Raw genomic sequence first — 12636 nt, forward strand, 5'->3', positions numbered from 1 at the left:
GGTGACCAAAACTGCCCAGAATACTCCAAATTCCAACTCTTATACTCAATACTCTGCACTCTTTCAACCTTATTAATATCCTTCCTGTAATCCGGTGACCAAAACTGCCCACAATACTCCAAATTCCAACTCTTATACTCAATACTCTGCACTCTTTCAACCTTATTAATAACCTTCCTGTAATCCGGTGACCAAAACTGCACACAATACTCCAAATTCCAACTCTTATACTCAATACTCTGCACTCTTTCAACCTTATTAATATCCTTCCTGTAATCCGGTGACCAAAACTGCCCACAATACACCAAATTCCAACTCTTATACTCAATACTCTGCACTCTTTCAACCTTATTAATATCCTTCCTGTACCAAAACTGCCCACAATACTCCAAATTCCAACTCTTATACTCAATACTCTGCACTCTTTCAACCTTATTAATATCCTTCCTGTAATCCGGTGACCAAAACTGCCCACAATACTCCAAATTCCAACTCTTATACTCAATACTCTGCACTCTTTCAACCTTATTAATATCCTTCCTGTAATCCGGTGACCAAAACTGCCCACAATACTCCAAATTCCAACTCTTATACTCAATACTCTGCACTCTTTCAACCTTATTAATATCCTTCCTGTAATCCGGTGACCAAAACTGCCCAGAATACTCCAAATTCCAACTCTTATACTCAATACTCTGCACTCTTTCAACCTTATTAATATCCTTCCTGTAATCCGGTGACCAAAACTGCCCACAATACTCCAAATTCCAACTCTTATACTCAATACTCTGCACTCTGTCAACCTTATTAATATCCTTCCTGTAATCCGGTGACCAAAACTGCCCACAATACTCCAAATTCCAACTCTTATACTCAATACTCTGCACTCTTTCAACCTTATTAATATCCTTCCTGTAATCCGGTGACCAAAACTGCCCACAATACTCCAAATTCCAACTCTTATACTCAATACTCTGCACTCTTTCAACCTTATTAATATCCTTCCTGTACCAAAACTGCCCACAATACTCCAAATTCCAACTCTTATACTCAATACTCTGCACTCTTTCAACCTTATTAATATCCTTCATGTAATCCGGTGACCAAAACTGCACACAATACTCCAAATTCCAACTCTTATACTCAATACTCTGCACTCTTTCAACCTTATTAATAACCTTCCTGTAATCCGGTGACCAAAACTGCCCACAATACTCCAAATTCCAACTCTTATACTCAATACTCTGCACTCTTTCAACCTTATTAATATCCTTCCTGTAATCCGGTGACCAAAACTGCCCACAATACTCCAAATTCCAACTCTTATACTCAATACTCTGCACTCTTTCAACCTTATTAATATCCTTCCTGTAATCCGGTGACCAAAACCACCCACAATACTCCAAATTCCAACTCGTATACTCAATACTCTGCACTCTTTCAACCTTATTAATATCCTTCCTGTAATCCGGTGACCAAAACTGCCCACAATACTCCAAATTCCAACTCTTATACTCAATACTCTGCACTCTTTCAACCTTATTAATATCCTTCCTGTAATCCGGTGACCAAAACTGCCCACAATACTCCAAATTCCAACTCTTATACTCAATACTCTGCACTCATTCAACCTTATTAATATCCTTCCTGTAATCCGGTGACCAAAACCACCCACAATACTCCAAATTCCAACTCGTATACTCAATACTCTGCACTCTTTCAACCTTATTAATATCCTCCCTGTAATCCGGTGACCAAAACCGCCCACAATACTCCAAATTCCAACTCTTATACTCAATACTCTGCACTCTTTCAACCTTATTAATATCCTTCCTGTAATCCGGTGACCAAAACTGCCCACAATACTCCAAATTCCAACTCCTATACTCAATACTCTGCACTCTTTCAACCTTATTAATATCCTTCCTGTAATCCGGTGACCAAAACTGCCCACAATACTCCAAATTCCAACTCTTATACTCAATACTCTGCACTCTTTCAACCTTATTAATATCCTTCATGTAGTCCAGTGACCAAAACTGCCCACAATACTCCAAATTCCAACTCTTATATTCAATACTCTGCACTCTTTCAACCTTATTAATATCCTTCCTGTAATCCGGTGACCAAAACTGCCCAGAATACTCCAAATTCCAACTCTTATACTCAATACTCTGCACTCTTTCAACCTTATTAATATCCTTCCTGTAATCCGGTGACCAAAACTGCCCACAATACTCCAAATTCCAACTCTTATACTCAATACTCTGCACTCTTTCAACCTTATTAATATCCTTCCTGTAATCCGGTGACCAAAACTGCCCAGAATACTCCAAATTCCAACTCTTATACTCAATACTCTGCACTCTTTCAACCTTATTAATATCCTTCCTGTAATCCGGTGACCAAAACTGCCCACAATACTCCAAATTCCAACTCTTATACTCAATACTCTGCACTCTTTCAACCTTATTAATATCCTTCCTGTAATCCGGTGACCAAAACTGCACACAATACTCCAAATTCCAACTCTTATACTCAATACTCTGCACTCTTTCAACCTTATTAATATCCTTCCTGTAATCCGGTGACCAAAACTGCCCACAATACACCAAATTCCAACTCTTATACTCAATACTCTGCACTCTTTCAACCTTATTAATATCCTTCCTGTACCAAAACTGCCCACAATACTCCAAATTCCAACTCTTATACTCAATACTCTGCACTCTTTCAACCTTATTAATATCCTTCCTGTAATCCGGTGACCAAAACTGCCCACAATACTCCAAATTCCAACTCTTATACTCAATACTCTGCACTCTTTCAACCTTATTAATATCCTTCATGTAGTCCAGTGACCAAAACTGCCCACAATACTCCAAATTCCAACTCTTATACTCAATACTCTGCACTCTTTCAACCTTATTAATATCCTTCCTGTAATCCGGTGACCAAAACTGCCCAGAATACTCCAAATTCCAACTCTTATACTCAATACTCTGCACTCTTTCAACCTTATTAATATCCTTCCTGTAATCCGGTGACCAAAACTGCCCACAATACTCCAAATTCCAACTCTTATACTCAATACTCTGCACTCTTTCAACCTTATTAATATCCTTCCTGTAATCCGGTGACCAAAACTGCCCAGAATACTCCAAATTCCAACTCTTATACTCAATACTCTGCACTCTTTCAACCTTATTAATATCCTTCCTGTAATCCGGTGACCAAAACTGCCCACAATACTCCAAATTCCAACTCTTATACTCAATACTCTGCACTCTTTCAACCTTATTAATAACCTTCCTGTAATCCGGTGACCAAAACTGCACACAATACTCCAAATTCCAACTCTTATACTCAATACTCTGCACTCTTTCAACCTTATTAATATCCTTCCTGTAATCCGGTGACCAAAACTGCCCACAATACACCAAATTCCAACTCTTATACTCAATACTCTGCACTCTTTCAACCTTATTAATATCCTTCCTGTACCAAAACTGCCCACAATACTCCAAATTCCAACTCTTATACTCAATACTCTGCACTCTTTCAACCTTATTAATATCCTTCCTGTAATCCGGTGACCAAAACTGCCCACAATACTCCAAATTCCAACTCTTATACTCAATACTCTGCACTCTTTCAACCTTATTAATATCCTTCCTGTAATCCGGTGACCAAAACTGCCCACAATACTCCAAATTCCAACTCTTATACTCAATACTCTGCACTCTTTCAACCTTATTAATATCCTTCCTGTAATCCGGTGACCAAAACTGCCCAGAATACTCCAAATTCCAACTCTTATACTCAATACTCTGCACTCTTTCAACCTTATTAATATCCTTCCTGTAATCCGGTGACCAAAACTGCCCACAATACTCCAAATTCCAACTCTTATACTCAATACTCTGCACTCTTTCAACCTTATTAATATCCTTCCTGTAATCCGGTGACCAAAACTGCCCACAATACTCCAAATTCCAACTCTTATACTCAATACTCTGCACTCTTTCAACCTTATTAATATCCTTCCTGTAATCCGGTGACCAAAACTGCCCAGAATACTCCAAATTCCAACTCTTATACTCAATACTCTGCACTCTTTCAACCTTATTAATATCCTTCCTGTAATCCGGTGACCAAAACTGCCCAGAATACTCCAAATTCCAACTCTTATACTCAATACTCTGCACTCTTTCAACCTTATTAATATCCTTCCTGTAATCCGGTGACCAAAACTGCCCACAATACTCCAAATTCCAACTCTTATACTCAATACTCTGCACTCTTTCAACCTTATTAATATCCTTCCTGTAATCCGGTGACCAAAACTGCCCACAATACACCAAATTCCAACTCTTATACTCAATACTCTGCACTCTTTCAACCTTATTAATATCCTTCCTGTACCAAAACTGCCCACAATACTCCAAATTCCAACTCTTATACTCAATACTCTGCACTCATTCAACCTTATTAATATCCTTCATGTAGTCCAGTGACCAAAACTGCCCACAATACTCCAAATTCCAACTCTTATACTCAATACTCTGCACTCTTTCAACCTTATTAATATCCTTCCTGTAATCCGGTGACCAAAACTGCCCACAATACTCCAAATTCCAACTCTTATACTCAATACTCTGCACTCTTTCAACCTTATTAATATCCTTCCTGTAATCCGGTGACCAAAACTGCCCACAATACTCCAAATTCCAACTCTTATACTCAATACTCTGCACTCTTTCAACCTTATTAATATCCTTCCTGTAATCCGGTGACCAAAACTGCCCACAATACTCCAAATTCCAACTCTTATACTCAATACTCTGCACTCTTTCAACCTTATTAATAACCTTCCTGTAATCCGGTGACCAAAACTGCCCACAATACTCCAAATTCCAACTCTTATACTCAATACTCTGCACTCTTTCAACCTTATTAATATCCTTCCTGTAATCCGGTGACCAAAACCGCACACAATACTCCAAATTCCAACTCTTATACTCAATACTCTGCACTCTTTCAACCTTATTAATATCCTTCCTGTAATCCGGTGACCAAAACTGCCCACAATACACCAAATTCCAACTCTTATACTCAATACTCTGCACTCTTTCAACCTTATTAATATCCTTCCTGTACCAAAACTGCCCACAATACTCCAAATTCCAACTCTTATACTCAATACTCTGCACTCATTCAACCTTATTAATATCCTTCATGTAGTCCAGTGACCAAAACTGCCCACAATACTCCAAATTCCAACTCTTATACTCAATACTCTGCACTCTTTCAACCTTATTAATATCCTTCCTGTAATCCGGTGACCAAAACCGCCCACAATACTCCAAATTCCAACTCTTATACTCAATACTCTGCACTCTTTCAACCTTATTAATAACCTTCCTGTAATCCGGTGACCAAAACTGCACACAATACTCCAAATTCCAACTCTTATACTCAATACTCTGCACTCTTTCAACCTTATTAATATCCTTCCTGTAATCCGGTGACCAAAACTGCCCACAATACTCCAAATTCCAACTCCTATACTCAATACTCTGCACTCTTTCAACCTTATTAATATCCTTCCTGTAATCCGGTGACCAAAACTGCCCACAATACTCCAAATTCCAACTCTTATACTCAATACTCTGCACTCTTTCAACCTTATTAATATCCTTCATGTAGTCCAGTGACCAAAACTGCCCACAATACTCCAAATTCCAACTCTTATACTCAATACTCTGCACTCTTTCAACCTTATTAATATCCTTCCTGTAATCCGGTGACCAAAACTGCCCAGAATACTCCAAATTCCAACTCTTATACTCAATACTCTGCACTCTTTCAACCTTATTAATATCCTTCCTGTAATCCGGTGACCAAAACTGCCCACAATACTCCAAATTCCAACTCTTATACTCAATACTCTGCACTCTTTCAACCTTATTAATATCCTTCCTGTAATCCGGTGACCAAAACTGCCCAGAATACTCCAAATTCCAACTCTTATACTCAATACTCTGCACTCTTTCAACCTTATTAATATCCTTCCTGTAATCCGGTGACCAAAACTGCCCACAATACTCCAAATTCCAACTCTTATACTCAATACTCTGCACTCTTTCAACCTTATTAATAACCTTCCTGTAATCCGGTGACCAAAACTGCACACAATACTCCAAATTCCAACTCTTATACTCAATACTCTGCACTCTTTCAACCTTATTAATATCCTTCCTGTAATCCGGTGACCAAAACTGCCCACAATACACCAAATTCCAACTCTGATACTCAATACTCTGCACTCTTTCAACCTTATTAATATCCTTCCTGTACCAAAACTGCCCACAATACTCCAAATTCCAACTCTTATACTCAATACTCTGCACTCTTTCAACCTTATTAATATCCTTCCTGTAATCCGGTGACCAAAACTGCCCACAATACTCCAAATTCCAACTCTTATACTCAATACTCTGCACTCTTTCAACCTTATTAATATCCTTCCTGTAATCCGGTGACCAAAACTGCCCACAATACTCCAAATTCCAACTCTTATACTCAATACTCTGCACTCTTTCAACCTTATTAATATCCTTCCTGTAATCCGGTGACCAAAACTGCCCAGAATACTCCAAATTCCAACTCTTATACTCAATACTCTGCACTCTTTCAACCTTATTAATATCCTTCCTGTAATCCGGTGACCAAAACTGCCCACAATACTCCAAATTCCAACTCTTATACTCAATACTCTGCACTCTTTCAACCTTATTAATATCCTTCCTGTAATCCGGTGACCAAAACTGCCCACAATACTCCAAATTCCAACTCTTATACTCAATACTCTGCACTCTTTCAACCTTATTAATATCCTTCCTGTAATCCGGTGACCAAAACTGCCCACAATACTCCAAATTCCAACTCCTATACTCAATACTCTGCACTCTTTCAACCTTATTAATATCCTTCCTGTAATCCGGTGACCAAAACTGCCCACAATACTCCAAATTCCAACTCTTATACTCAATATTCTGCACTCTTTCAACCTTATTAATATCCTTCCTGTAATCCGGTGACCAAAACTGCACACAATACTCTAAATTCCAACTCTTATACTCAATACTCTGCACTCTTTCAACCTTATTAATATCCTTCCTGTAATCCGGTGACCAAAACCGCCCACAATACTCCAAATTCCAACTCTTATACTCAATACTCTGCACTCTTTCAACCTTATTAATATCCTTCCTGTAATCCGGTGACCAAAACTGCCCAGAATACTCCAAATTCCAACTCTTATACTCAATACTCTGCACTCTTTCAACCTTATTAATATCCTTCCTGTAATCCGGTGACCAAAACTGCCCACAATACTCCAAATTCCAACTCTTATACTCAATACTCTGCACTCTTTCAACCTTATTAATAACCTTCCTGTAATCCGGTGACCAAAACTGCACACAATACTCCAAATTCCAACTCTTATACTCAATACTCTGCACTCTTTCAACCTTATTAATATCCTTCCTGTAATCCGGTGACCAAAACTGCCCACAATACACCAAATTCCAACTCTTATACTCAATACTCTGCACTCTTTCAACCTTATTAATATCCTTCCTGTACCAAAACTGCCCACAATACTCCAAATTCCAACTCTTATACTCAATACTCTGCACTCATTCAACCTTATTAATATCCTTCATGTAGTCCAGTGACCAAAACTGCCCACAATACTCCAAATTCCAACTCTTATACTCAATACTCTGCACTCTTTCAACCTTATTAATATCCTTCCTGTAATCCGGTGACCAAAACTGCCCACAATACTCCAAATTCCAACTCTTATACTCAATACTCTGCACTCTTTCAACCTTATTAATATCCTTCCTGTAATCCGGTGACCAAAACTGCCCAGAATACTCCAAATTCCAACTCTTATACTCAATACTCTGCACTCTTTCAACCTTATTAATATCCTTCCTGTAATCCGGTGACCAAAACTGCCCACAATACTCCAAATTCCAACTCTTATACTCAATACTCTGCACTCTTTCAACCTTATTAATATCCTTCCTGTAATCCGGTGACCAAAACTGCCCACAATACTCCAAATTCCAACTCTTATACTCAATACTCTGCACTCTTTCAACCTTATTAATAACCTTCCTGTAATCCGGTGACCAAAACTGCCCACAATACTCCAAATTCCAACTCTTATACTCAATACTCTGCACTCTTTCAACCTTATTAATATCCTTCCTGTAATCCGGTGACCAAAACCGCACACAATACTCCAAATTCCAACTCTTATACTCAATACTCTGCACTCTTTCAACCTTATTAATATCCTTCCTGTAATCCGGTGACCAAAACTGCCCACAATACACCAAATTCCAACTCTTATACTCAATACTCTGCACTCTTTCAACCTTATTAATATCCTTCCTGTACCAAAACTGCCCACAATACTCCAAATTCCAACTCTTATACTCAATACTCTGCACTCATTCAACCTTATTAATATCCTTCATGTAGTCCAGTGACCAAAACTGCCCACAATACTCCAAATTCCAACTCTTATACTCAATACTCTGCACTCTTTCAACCTTATTAATATCCTTCCTGTAATCCGGTGACCAAAACTGCCCAGAATACTCCAAATTCCAACTCTTATACTCAATACTCTGCACTCTTTCAACCTTATTAATATCCTTCCTGTAATCCGGTGACCAAAACTGCCCACAATACTCCAAATTCCAACTCTTATACTCAATACTCTGCACTCTTTCAACCTTATTAATATCCTTCCTGTAATCCGGTGACCAAAACTGCCCACAATACTCCAAATTCCAACTCTTATACTCAATACTCTGCACTCTTTCAACCTTATTAATATCCTTCCTGTAATCCGGTGACCAAAACTGCCCACAATACTCCAAATTCCAACTCTTATACTCAATACTCTGCACTCTTTCAACCTTATTAATATCCTTCCTGTAATCCGGTGACCAAAACCGCACACAATACTCCAAATTCCAACTCTTATACTCAATACTCTGCACTCTTTCAACCTTATTAATATCCTTCCTGTAATCCGGTGACCAAAACTGCCCACAATACACCAAATTCCAACTCTTATACTCAATACTCTGCACTCTTTCAACCTTATTAATATCCTTCCTGTACCAAAACTGCCCACAATACTCCAAATTCCAACTCTTATACTCAATACTCTGCACTCATTCAACCTTATTAATATCCTTCATGTAGTCCAGTGACCAAAACTGCCCACAATACTCCAAATTCCAACTCTTATACTCAATACTCTGCACTCTTTCAACCTTATTAATATCCTTCCTGTAATCCGGTGACCAAAACCGCCCACAATACTCCAAATTCCAACTCTTATACTCAATACTCTGCACTCTTTCAACCTTATTAATAACCTTCCTGTAATCCGGTGACCAAAACTGCACACAATACTCCAAATTCCAACTCTTATACTCAATACTCTGCACTCTTTCAACCTTATTAATATCCTTCCTGTAATCCGGTGACCAAAACCGCCCACAATACTCCAAATTCCAACTCTTATACTCAATACTCTGCACTCTTTCAACCTTATTAATAACCTTCCTGTAATCCGGTGACCAAAACTGCCCACAATACTCCAAATTCGGCCTCACCAATGCCTTGTACAACCTCACCATCACAGTCCAACTCTTATACTCAATACTTCGATTTATAAAGGCCGATGTACTAAAATCTCTCTTCAGACCCTATCTACCTGTGACGCCACTTGTAGGGAATTTTGTATCTGTATTCCCAGATCCCTCTGTTCTACTGCACTCCTCAGTGTCCGACCGTTTACCTTGTATGTTCTGCCTTGGTTTGTCCTTCCAAAGTGCAATACCTCACCCTTGTTCTCTTGTTTCTAGATAGGTACTGTTTTTAATCAACAAAGAGATTGATAAAGAATGGATGGAGAGAGGTGGTGGTAGAGGGAGAGAGGGAGAAGTGAAGGCGAGAGAATGGGAGAGAGCGAAGGGGGGTAGAGGAGGGGTAGAGGTAAAAGGAAGGAGGGAGAGAGAGAGAGGAGGGGAAAGGGAGGGAGAGGGAAGGGGAGAGGGGAGAGAGAGGAGGAGAGGAGGGAGGGAGAGAAGGGGAGAAGGTGGGGAGAGAGGAGGGCGGGTGGGGAGAGAGAGGAGGGGAGAAATTGTGGAGAGAGAGGGGAGAAGGGGAGGGAAGGGAAGGGGTGGGAAGGGGGACAAAGGGGAGGGAAGGGAGAGGGAGAAATGGGAGGGAAGGGAAGGGGAGGGAAGAGGGAGAAAGGGGGAGGGAAGGGAAGGGAAGGGGGACAAAGGGGAGGGAAGGGGAGAGGGGGAGAAAGGGGAGGGAAGGGAAGGGAGTGAAAGGGGAGGGAAGGGGGAGAAAATGGAGGGAAGGGAAGGGGAGGGAGGGAAGGGAGAGAAAGGGGAGGAAAGGGAAGGGGAGAAAGTGGAGGGGAGGGAAGGGGAGGGAAGGGAAGGGAAGGGGAGAGATGGGGGAGAAAGGGGAGGGAAGGGAAGGGGAGAAAGGGGAGGGAAGGGGGAGAAAGGGGAGGGAAGGGGAGGGAAGGTGGAGAAAGGGGAGGGAAGGGAAGGGGAGGGAAGTGGGAGAAAGGGGAGGGAAGGGAAGGGGAGAGATGGGGGAGAAAGGGGAGGGAAGGGAAGGGGAGGGAAGGGAAGGGAAGGGGGAGAAAGGGGAGGGAAGGGAAGGGGAGGGAAGGGGAGGGAAGGGGGAGAAAGGGAGGGAAGGGAAGGGGAGGGAAGTGGGAGAAAGGGGAGGGAAGGGAAGGGGAGGGAAGGGGGAGAAAGGGGAGGGAAGGGAAGGGGGAGAAAGGGGAGGGAAGGGAAGGGGAGGGAAGGGAGGGAGAAAGGGAAGGGGAGGGAAGTGGGAGAAAGGGGAGGGAAGGGAAGGGGAGGGAAGGGGGAGAAAGGGGAGGGAAGGGAAGGGGAGGGAAGGGGGAGAAAGGGGAGGGAAGGGGAGAAAGGGGAGGGAAGGGGAGAGATGGGGAGAAAGGGGAGGGAAGGGGGAGAAAGGGGAGGGAAGGGAAGAGATGGGGGAGAAAGTGGAAGGGAAGGGGAGGGAAGGGGGAGAAAGGGGAGGGAAGGGAAGGGGAGGGAAGTGGGAGAAAGGGGAGGGAAGGGGGAGAAAGGGGAGGGAAGGGAAGGGGAGGGAAGAGATGGGGGAGAAAGCGAAGGGAAGGGGAGAGATGGGGGAGAAAGGGGAGGGAAGGGAAGGGGAGAGATGGGGGAGAAAGGGGAGGGAAGGGAAAGGGAGAGATGGGGGAGAAAGGGGAGGGAAGGGAAGGGAAGGGGAGAGATGGGGAGAAAAGGGGATGGGGAGAAAGGGGAGGGAGGGAAGGAGGGAAGGGGAGAAAGGGAAGGGAAGGGAAGGGGAGAAAGGGAAGGGGGAGAAAGGGGAGGGAAGGGGGAGAAAGGGGAGGAGGGAAGGGGAGGAAGGGGGAAGGGGGAGAAAGGGAAGGGGAGGGAAGGGGGAGAAAGGGGAGGGAAGGGAAGGGGAGGAAGGGGGAGAAAGGGGAGGAAGGGAAGGGAAGGGGAGAGGGAAAGGGGAGGGAAGGGAAGGGAAGGGGAGAAAGGGGAGGGAAGGGGGAGAAAGAGGAGGGAAGGGAAGGGAAGGGAAGGGGGAGAAAGGGGAGGGAAGGGGGAGAAAGGGGAGGGAAGGGAAGGGGAGGGAAGTGGGAGAAAGGGGAGGGAAGGGAAGGGGAGGAAGGGGGAGAAAGGGGAGGGAAGGGAAGGGGAGAAAGGGGAGGGAAGGGAAGGGGAGGGAAGGGGGAGAAAGGGAAGGAGGGAAGTGGAGAAAGGGGAGGGGAGGAAGGAAGGGGAGGGAAGGGGGAGAAGGGGAGGGAAGGGGAGGAAGGGGAGGGAAGGGGGGAAGGGGGAGAAGGGGAGGGAAGGGGAGAAAGGGAGGGAAGGGGGAGAAAGGGGAGGGAAGGGGAGAGAGGGAGGGAAGGGAAGGGGAGGGAAGGGGAAGGGGAAGGGAGAAAGGGGAGGGAAGGGGAAGGGAAAGGGAGAAAGAAAAAAGAAAAAAAAGACAAAAAAAGAAAAAGAGGAAAGAGAAAAAAAAGAAAAGAAAAAAGAGAAAGAGAAGAAAGCAAGAAAAAGAAGAAAAAAAAAACACAAAAAAGGGAGGGAAGGGAAGGGGAAGGAAGGGGGGAGAAAGGGGAGGGAAGGGAAGGGGAGGGAAGGGGGAGAAAGGGAGGGAAGGAGGGATGAAAGGGGAGGGAAGGGAAGGGAGAGGGAAGGGGGAGAAAGGAAGGAGGCGAAGGGAAGGGGAGAGAAGGGAGAGAAAGGGGAGGAAGGGGAAGGGAGGAAGGGGGAGAAAGGGGAGGAAGGGAAGGGGAGATGGGGAAAGGGGGAGGGAAGGAAGGGGAGAGGGGAGAAGGGGAGAGAAAGGGAAGGGAAGGGGGAGAAAGGGAAGGGGCAAGGGGAGGGAGGGAAAGGGGAGAACGGGAAGGGGAGGAGGATGGAGGGAGGGAAGGGAGGGAAGGGAAGGGAGGGAATGGGGGAGAAAGGAGGAGGGAAGGGAAGAGAAGGGGGAGAA

At 43.3% G+C, this 12636-nt stretch overlaps 1 long non-coding RNA gene across 2 annotated transcripts in view; it reads right to left on the reverse strand.

Moving 5' to 3' along the window:
• Window positions 1-493, reverse strand: part of LOC132388015 (uncharacterized) — a 2752-nt gene extending 2259 nt beyond the window's left edge. For both annotated transcript variants that reach the window (XR_009510118.1, XR_009510119.1), the window contains exon 1: window positions 348-493. This is a non-coding gene — a long non-coding RNA (uncharacterized LOC132388015). The remainder of the gene's footprint in view (window positions 1-347) is intronic.
• Window positions 494-12636: the final 12143 nt, after the last annotated feature.

This window comes from Hypanus sabinus, unplaced genomic scaffold (assembly GCF_030144855.1).
Source record: "Hypanus sabinus isolate sHypSab1 unplaced genomic scaffold, sHypSab1.hap1 scaffold_2493, whole genome shotgun sequence".
NCBI classification, from domain to species: Eukaryota; Metazoa; Chordata; class Chondrichthyes; order Myliobatiformes; family Dasyatidae; genus Hypanus; species Hypanus sabinus.